Raw genomic sequence first — 10,440 nt, forward strand, 5'->3', positions numbered from 1 at the left:
CAGTTAGGGATGGTTACTAAGTCCAAGGGAGAAATAATCCCTTGGAGTTAGTAATTGGCTTAGCAGAACTAACCCAGGCTTTTTATTTTTCATGTTTCAAGCATGTTTCTAACTTGTCTGTAACTGCTCACTGAGACATTTTTATTGTGCTTTAAAATCTTTGTCAGGTATTGCTCACATCTCTTTTATCTCAGTGTCGGCATCTGTCGATTTTTTTCATTCATTTTGAGGTATTCTGGTTCTTGATATGACAGGTGATTTTTGATTGAATTCTGGACATTTTAATATTATGTTATAAGATCCTGGATCTTATGTAAGACTATTTTATCAGTCTTTTTTTTTTTTTTTTTAAATATACTACTGTAGCAGGGGAAGAAGAGGGATGGATGCTCCTTGTTATGGCCAGGTGAGGTAGAAGGTAGAAGTCAAGGTTCCTCACTCAGCTCTGTTGATACATGAAGAGGGGGAGACGTTTCCTGTCTCTCTCTCTCTTTTTTTTTTAATTGTACTTTAGGTTCTGGGGTACATGTGCAGATCATGCAGGATTGTTGCATAGATACATACATGGCAAGGTGGTTTGCTGCCTCCATCCCCCGTCACCTATATCTGGCATTTCTCCCCATGTTATCCCTCCCCACCCTTCCCACCCCCCCACTGTCCCTCCCCAACCCCCCCCGCAAGAGACCCCATGAGTCTTAAAGGGCAGGATGGGAGTTCCAGCTCCCACAGGTCTTTTGGACAGTGTGTGGTGGGGGCTTATTAGCAGCTCATAGACATGAAAACTGTGGCTTCTACTCAGTTCTCTGACACTTCCACTTAATAAATAGTAAATGTATTTTCTCTTCCTTATGATTTTCTTAATAATATTTTCTTTTCTCTAGCTTACTTTAAGAATACCATGTATAATACAAATAACATATGAAATATGTGTTAATTGAATGTTTATGTTATTGATTAAGGCTTACAGTCAATGACAGGTTATTAATAGTTAAGTTTCTGGGAAGTCAAAAGTTGCAAGTGGATTTTTGACTGATTGGGGGAGGGGAAGGTTGGTGCCTCCAATCCCACTTTGTTCAAGGGTCAACTATATACGTGCTTTTTTATAATCTATAAAATCTTAAACAGATAAAAGGTATTTTTACTCATAATATTGGACCTGAAATAAAAATTCATTTTAAAGTGATATAAAGCTTGTTTATATTTATTTCCAGATCACCTACAATGACTTACTGTCTTTTGAATTGAAACAAAATATGGAAGGTAAATGTATCAAAGGATGCATATTTTTGGAAAACTCAAAGGTGTCTCTATGGTATTGAGCTCATGGGCAAACTAGAGATTTTTGTGGTAAGATGAGAAGAGTGGAGAGAAAAGAAAGAAAATGAAACCCTGGGACAATTACTGCTTACTGATTCATCAACTCACATAAGAAATAGCTTTTGTATCTGATATAGTTAAACAAGGCAGTAAACAATGGCAAGCATACAGAAGTTTGTCTGCCTCCATTGGTAAAGTACAGTCCACTAGTATATTATCCTAATACATAGATATGTCAATTAACGGTTGACTGCTTTTCCTCAACGGGGCTCATTTCTAGTTTCCATCAGGATGTCTTCATTAGGTGGACACCAGATCCGAGAACCAGGCCATCTCTAGTGATGCGTGATCATCATCAGACAGTGGTGGTGATCATCATCTACGGTGGTGTGGATGCTGTCATGTTGAGGAAGACACTCTGGGCAAGCACGGCTTGTGGGATGGTCCTTATTCTGTCACTGACTAGCTGGGTAACTGGGCAAATCCCTTGCATTCTCTTGGTTTCAGTTTACTTACTTACAAAAATGTTGCGATGGATCATCTGTAAACTCTCTTCCACTGTGATAACAACCTTACACAGTGGTCGTATTGGAAACCCCATTTGCTACACAACCTTCACGTTCATTATCTCGGCCACTCATGTTTTTTTACTTGCTGATTACTAAAGATCCCCATCAAGTTGCCAGATTGGATGCCTTAGCTTGGAACTCTTTTTACTTTAGGGTGAAAACATTTGGACCTTAAAATGTAGAAATGATAATTCTGTGCTATTGAGATTATGTCTGGAAATGCAATGTAGAGAATTAAGAAAATATTCAGACAGATTGGTTTTACTTTTCTTTCAATCTCATGGGTAATTCTTATTAGCTGCATAGTTACCACTATTTTCTGTTCTTCTTGCCATGTAGAAGGGAATATGAACCTTACGTCCAAATACAAGTCTTTCCTCAAAGAAAGAAATCAGATTTAGGACATTTCTTCCTTTTTCTGATGGCTGATAGGAGATGCTAGCATTGTTATAAAATGTAAGGAGAATCTTCTTGGAAAATATTTCTGTGATATGTACTGAATCTTAAAGATATTCATATCTTTTGACCCTGTAAGTACTCATCTGTTAATCTATTTTAAGGGTATAATAATTAAAGCTGATAAATTTATATACAAATATGCATTTTATAGCATTGTTTACATGTTTATTAGTGAAATCTTAGATATGTAGCAAATGACGAAATGGCTAAAAGTAGAATATGATGATGCAATGAAGACAGTGTTAACAGGAGTGTGTAAAATCACAGGTATACTTTTAATGCAACAAGTGACAACAAGCAAACAATAAAAATTGAATGCATCATTTATCAAGATGTAAAAAATATAACATGCTACCAAATGGTGTGAATTCAGGTGATATGCTATGTGCTTTGTAAGTATCATATTAAATATTCACAGCTACCCTGAGGCAAGTTACATGATTCCCATTTTGTAGTTGAGGAAACTGAAGCTTAGAGCTGAGGCCATTTGTTCGAGGTCACAGAACTAGGAAGTGACAGCGCTGGGATTTGAACCCCACCCTCTCCAATTCTAAAGCCTTGGTTAAGTTGAGGGGGCAGGGAGGGTTGGAGGTATCCTGAGGCTTCTGTGTTTCCACTCAGTGGAGTCTCCACTGCCCTTGGGTACCCCTTTTCGTGATTGAAGTCTGGAGTTACGTAATCTCCCCACAGCAAAGAGGGCATGGAACAGGACAGAGCCTTGGCAGCCAGGCTAGAAGAGGTGTGCTTAGCCCCAGAGTGGTAGATCCTTCCCTTACGATGGCTGTACAGGTAAGAGGGGTGTTATCTGAGTACAGCAGGGATGCAGGGCCTTCCCAGTGCAACCACAGAGACTTGGAAGACCCAGGCTGAGGAAGACACGGAGGCAGGGCCTTGGGAATGGACAGGAACCTAGTGCGGGCCTAGCACATGGGAAAGGTGATGCAGGTAGAAGGGCAAGTACAAATTAAATATCAAGCTTTATTCTCCCTGTGGAAATTGAGTCCCCTCCAGACCACCCCCTTTCTCTTTCAGAATTCTATTTTCCCTCCTTTTCAAATATATGCAAATTTCTTTAATGGCTAAATAAACTTATGACCAATCTCAACTCAGGAATGTTTCCTAGGAGCTATCTCTTTGAAATGTAATTGTCAAGGGACATATGGGCCACCCTTTCAGTTTCCTCGGAGGACAAGGGCCTAACTTGTCACCTGACTCCAAATTGCAAAACTCAACTAATGTGATGGGCTGTAGCCACTCGGCTGTACAAGGGAGTTAGATTCTGTCTTTGTAGTGGATTGCCTGTGATGCAAATTCTGGTTTAATGCTTATTCAGTCATAAAATTTTTTTCTTTGTCGTCCAAAAAAAAAAAAAAATCCTTTGGTTACATACCTTCCTATGAGTTATTTTTAAACATTATGAAAATTAATAACTGTGAACTCTACGTGGGCATGAGTGAACTCCTCTATCTTTGCTGAAATGCCATCAAATTTGCAGGGCTGGCAGAAAGGCTCAGGGGCTGTTGAGCACTCCAGGCACAATCTTGGAGTCCCAAATCCTCTCAGTGGGGAAAAAGTTTTCTCTGGCGTTTCTCCAAAGAGCAGCAGCATTCTTTTCCCAAGATGAGATCTGGTGACTGGCTCCATGACTGCAAGCAGGAACAAATTGCTCTTCTTTGGAAGGCTCTTGGCCTTCAAGGATCACTTGGGAAAGGAGTGGTTCCAGCTTTGACACTTTAGCCAGAACGCTTTGCTGTCCTCCTTCATTCCTTTTTTCTTTTTTTAACATCTGCATGTGGATGCAATAAAAGCGTGCTGGGCCGCTGGGCACTTGCAGAGGAAGAGCATGAGTGGTAGAACCGGGCTGTTATTGCCTGCCTCCCTGGCACACATTAGCTCAATAAAACATGTAGTCAATAAAACACAACAAAACAATCAAACTAAGCCCTTTGGTGCTCTCCGATTGGGTGTTACGCAACCCAGAAACCTGTGGCCATAAAAAGGAGAATGAGGGAAACTTTACACTTGCAAGAACAAAGACGCTTAGGCGCTAGGTTGAAAATAGCGCTAGCTGAGCTCACGTGTTCACTGGGCACCTGGAAGCAGTTAGCTTTGAAAGCTGTGCAGGCTTCAGCTGCTTCAACGTTCATGGGCCCTCCATGAGATCTTGTTGGGAACATGTGTAGAAATGTGTTTTCCATTACAGAAGTCATTGATCCTATCCACGAAGATACATTTCTTTTAAATGATAAATTTATTAGCCATGGGCAGAAAGATTATTTGCTGCCCTTCTTCTTTTGAGGGGAAACCCCCAGAGTTTGAAACTGCCACAGAGTGCTTATGTTGGTAGGCCGTGATTCTAGAAAGTGATCTCTTCTGACCAGTGGAAAGTTGCAAACCAAAGCTCAACACTTTCCTAGTCTAGTAAGACCAAAAGAAAATGGGAAGTTTTTATTGTTGGTGCCTTGTTAGGACTTGTTGTAAAGTAGGCCAGTGCAATTTGTCTTTTTTAGGTTTTAGAAACATTTGTTCCTCCCACAAGAGGTATTTTAAATACCGTCAGGATTCAGATTGCAACCCTAAACAATTCATTAAAATATTTTTTTGGCCTAATTTCAAAACAAAGGTTGTTGTTGCTGGTGATAGCAGGGATCCCGCACGGAGCCTCAGTGGGCCCATCCCGGGGGCTCAGACCTGCCTCGGTGTGCCTGGGGAACTATGGGGTGGACCTGTCAGGAGCTGATATGCTTGCGGGAGTGAAGAGTCCCCCACCCCTAGGATATAATTCACCCTAATGGAAGAGAATCAGATTTAAAGAAAGAGAATAATCTTGGCCAAGTAACAAAAACTGAGTCATCAGTGAGGAAGAGCCACTCTGAGTCAAGCCTGCTGTGTTTTTACTTGGATGGTCTCCCAGCCCAATCTCAACTGGATTCATGTCTGAGGGCTGTGGTGGAAAGTAGAGAGCCATCTCTACTGAAAGTGATGGCTCAGTAAATAGTCTGCAAGACAGTGGGGCCTTGAACAGATACGAGAGTGCAGAGGATGTTGGGGGAGAGAGGGCCCTTCTTCATAGGTGCTGGATGCGTTCCAGGGATAGTCAGCAGAGAGGACTGTCATAGGAGAGGAAGAATAAAATTGCAGATGATACATGGTAACACATTGGATTTTTTGGTAAGCACTTGTGAGAATTCTCCTGGTTTCTTTCAACATTAATTGGATCTATCTGGGTGTGCAAATGTATTTATAATGTTTGTGGGGTTTGGGGGGGTAGAATTTTCTATAGGCTACCACCCCACATTAGTGAGGGAGGATGAGTGGGAGGAGGAAAGAACCATGGACTGCATTTCTTTCTAGCAGTCTCATTATGGGTATATATCTAGAGGGATATAAATCATATTACCATAAAGACACGTGCACATGGACGTTCATTGCAGTGCTATTCACAATAGCAAAGGCATGGAATGCACATTAATGACAGACTGGGTAAAGAAAATGTGGCACACAGACACGGTGGAATAGTATACAGCCATGAAAAAGAAAAGAAATTACATCTTTTACGGGAACATGGATGGAACTGGAGGCCATTGTCCTTAGCAAACTAGTGCAGGAACAGAAAACCAAACACTGCATGTTCTCACTTATAAGTGGGAGCTAAATGATAAGAACCTTATGAAGACAAAGAAGGAAACAACAGACACTGGGGTCTACTTGAGGGATGGGGTGGGAGGAGGCTGAAGAGCAGAAAAAATAACTATTGGGTACTGGGCTTATATTTGGAGTGATGAAATACTATGTGTAGCAAACTCCTGTGACTGTGTATATCTATGTAACCTTTATATGTACCAGAATATTTCACAAAAGTGTCAAAATAATTTGAGGTTGAATAAATAGGCTATGGTAGTTACTGAACTTGTTCTGATGGATTTATCCCATTGCTAAACTTTACACTTTATTGTCCGCACACAGGCATCTTGATATACCCTCAATCCCCAAGTGATTTTAGGGGTATAACTTCTCTGCATTCCTTTGTTGTAGCACATTTGAAAAATGTCTCTGCTACATAAGAAGGACCAGAGGTTTCATGCTACTTCATCCTGTAGAGAGATGGCTGGTGCCACATGCTAAATTCCACTTCACACGCACACAAGTCATGAATCACGCTTCCTATCCATTACCTGATTCCTCAGTTTTCACTCTGTAACACTATCCGAGGAAATTTCTCCTGGTTTTTTCCTGGTTCACTCTGAATGAAAGAAAACACAGGTGTCCTTGTACACGTCAGTGAAGGATTCCTAGAGGTCATTTTACCTTCATGCTTGGAGAAACTATTACCAAATGAATAAACTGCTCAGTAAAAATGGTTCTGCAGCATAGGCAAGCAATGATAGTGTAACTTGTTGGCTAAACCTTTTATTCTTAGATTTGAAATTCCTGAATCCTCAATTTACATTGCATGTCTTGCCAACCTCCCCTTCATACAGTCTTAATTGCATCATGTATCATATGGGAATTTTTTTGTTTTATCTGTGAACATTTTCCTCCCATACATCTATTCAATCTATCCATCCACCCATCTATCCACCCATCCATCCATCCATCCATCCATCCATCCATCCATCCATCCATTCATCCATCCAACCATCCATCCATCCATCCATCCATTTATCCAACCATCCATCCATCCATCTGTCCATCCATCCAACCATCCATCCATCCATCCATCCATCTGTCCGTCCGTCCGTCCGTCCGTCCGTCCATCCATCCATATGTTTTCTACCTTCCTTCTATAACTGAGGGCCTACCTTGAAATAGTAATTTAAGATTACATTCCCATTCTCTATTACGTTTTTCTTCTACCGAACCAAGAATCCAAATCTGTGAAATCAACTGATGATGTCAAGCAGGCTTTATGAAGCAAAATAATCTACTTGCTCACATGTTCCCCCTGGACTTACAGAGTGGGTTATGCACAATGCACAGGTCCCTCTTCCTTTTCTCTGCTTCCCACAGGTGGCATCATGGAACAAGCTCTGAGTAGTGAACAGATCACACTTTGTCATTCCCATTGCAGTCTTCAGAAATAAATATTGAAAAACATAACTCCAAAAGAAGTTTGAGACCCCTTTATATCTAACAGGGGAGCAGTGACTATGAAGGCTCAGAATACATTATTAGAGACCTCTGGGGCAAAAGTTATTCATTTATTTGACACCTACCAAGTGCTAAGCATTGCACTGAATGTCTTACAGTGCTGAGCAAGATGGGTATGATCCCCTCTAAGCACTTGACTCATATTTCACGTAGTCCTCATAAGCCAATGTGCCATTACTATCCCATTTTGCCATAGAGGAACAGCGCTTAGAGAGGATAAGCAATTTGTCCAAAAGTACATGGGAAACGGTAGAGTGGAGTTTCAAACTTGGTCTGATTCCAAAACCTGTGCTTACAGATGACAGAATAAAGTTAGCCAAATTCTCTTGGAACTATGATGCTTTAAATGCCAATAGGCCCTTTTCCACTTATGGAAAACCCCCACTGGTTCGAGAATAGGTTTGTAGGAAAGGTGTTCCCTGGGGGTAGACTGCTAACCTAGTTAGTTCTGTCTTGGCTAGTTGTGGCTGACCCCTGAACACATGGTCTGTGGAACGGGTAGGTCCTTCTGGTACTGGATGTTTGGTGTCACCAGGCTTGAGGCAATGAGAGCCCATCCTGGCAGGACAATGGGAGCTTCATCCAGTGAGGGTGACCTGTGCTAGGTGCATCCTCAGGAGACTTCAGCCTCTTTACCCATGAATTGAGCACTTGGCAGCACCACCTCATTTTGATCTTCCAGACTAGGTCAGCTTTCCTGTTACATATTCCCTAGCAACCTGTACCTCTTAGCACCTTCCTACCATTCCAACCTTCCTACCACTTAGCACACGTAGATTTATTTGATTGCATATTACTATTTGTTCAATAACTTCCTTTTCTGTTAAACTTCTCAAAGCAAAGTTCAAATTTTTTTATATTAATTGCCAATGACTGTGCTAGGCACAGATCCCAGTGAGTAAAAGCTGACATAATCCTCAAATCTAAAGCTATATAGTGGAAAACACAGATATTAACCCAACAGCACAATAGAAATGTAAAATTTTAACAGTGACAAGGGCTGTAAAAGGGGTCTCTGCCTCTGGCAGTATGGTGAACTAGATATCCTGAAAGCCCCTGTTGCTAAAACACCGCTAAGGATAGCACACGTATGTAACTTTAAAGATTGTTAAGCCAGGAATGTAACAAAGAAAACTGCCAAGGGCAAAACAAATTTGGAAAGCTGAGTTGTTTGAAAAAAATTTTGATGTAATTAATTGATCACCTTTTGTTGCTGTTAATTCCTTTGATTTTTCTCTACTTGTTTGAAAGATATAGCTGAAAACATTATTGGGGTGCTTATGATTAGTTTTTTCTTCATATGTTTTCAACCTTTGTTATTGAAGCATTGAAATGTACAATTGTAAAATCTTTCTGGTGGACTGTATCTTCTGTCATCATTTTCCCTTCTTTAACTCCAGTCATATTTCCTACCTTAAAGTTTACTTTGTCTGTTTTTAGTATAATGATGCAGGTTTTGGGGGTTCGTATTTTCATGGTAAATCTTTTTCCACCTTTTCCTTTCAATCTTTCTGTATCTTTGTTTTTAAGGTGTGTTTCTTGTAAGCAGCACATAATTAGATTTTAAAACTCTAGTCTGAAAAGCTGTGTCTTTTTATTGGAATATTTAGTCCATTTACTAGACTTATTGTCATTACTCGTGAGAATATAGCATGAAATCCTGACTTATTGAAGTATGATACGTAGAAACTAGTGCCTTAACCACTTTTATGACAATAGAAGGTCCTTAAACATGAAGATTTGGTTTTCAGCAGTTTCACGATCATGTGCCTAGGTTGCTTTTCTGTTTTGCTTTGTTTTAAAATTTATTACTATAATTTCAGTGGCTACTCTTACATTTTTAATCTATGTACTTAACTATAAATTATTGGAACGATATTCTGTTTCTGAACATAACAGATACCTTAACTGACTTTACTATTCAATACCCTCCTCCACTGTCTTGTTATTGTGGTCTGGGGTTCTAGGTTAACCTCTTTATTTTGATAAAAAAAATATTATTGTCATTTTTGACATTGAGTAGTTTGTTCCATTTACCAATGAAAAATATTAATTTCTATGAATTATATACTATTAGGTTCAGAATTTTCTTTAATAATCCTTTAAGTAAATTCTGTGATACACCATTTTAATTTATATCTATGTATAAAATATTTTTGGGTAGTAGATTAGCAGGGTTTAAATTTCTTAATAGTTTTCCCCTTACCGTCAGCGATGACATGTCCTCTTTATCACTAATGTTCTTTTAGTTTCACCAAAAACGTCGTAATGTGCATTCGCCTGCTTGATCGTCAGAATGCACTTTTGTTCTGAGAGATTATGACTTTCTTCAATTTTTGAAAATTCTCAGCTATTACCTCTTTAATTATTGATTCTCTGCTCTTATTTTTATTCACTTTTTCTGAGATTCTTCATCTTCTATGTCTCCTAAATGATACTGCATTTTTTAAAATCTCTTTTTCTGTGCCCATTCTGGGGGAATTGCTTCATATCTTTTTAAACCATGAATGTAATCTTTGATCATATCCTATTTAAAAAATAATTTAAATTGTTTACATGTTTAATATCCAGAGTTACTTCGTTATTTTTCCCTGTTTACCAGGTATTAGCAAAGATTGTTGTATAACAACTCCTCTGAACTTCTTTTTCTTAAACATGATCATTTAAATATTTTTCTCAGACTCTTCTCAAATGTGCTTTATCTGGAGTGAATTTATATCTTGATGTATTTTACTGGCTTTCTCTAAATATTGAATTTATTCATGTGTTGTATAATTTGTTTCTTTTTCATGAGTAAACTCTAATTTTCATTTACTTAGTTTTTTTATTAATTTTTTAAAATTTTACTTTAGGTTCTGGGGTACATGTGCAGGTCATGCAGGGTTGCTGCATAAGTGCATACATTTAAAAAATCTTTGAAATAATTGTAGGCTTAAAGTAAAGA

The sequence above is a fragment of the Sapajus apella genome, unplaced genomic scaffold (assembly GCF_009761245.1).
Source record: "Sapajus apella isolate SASKATOON/1434 unplaced genomic scaffold, GSC_monkey_1.0 scaffold147, whole genome shotgun sequence".
Lineage (NCBI taxonomy): Eukaryota > Metazoa > Chordata > Mammalia > Primates > Cebidae > Sapajus > Sapajus apella.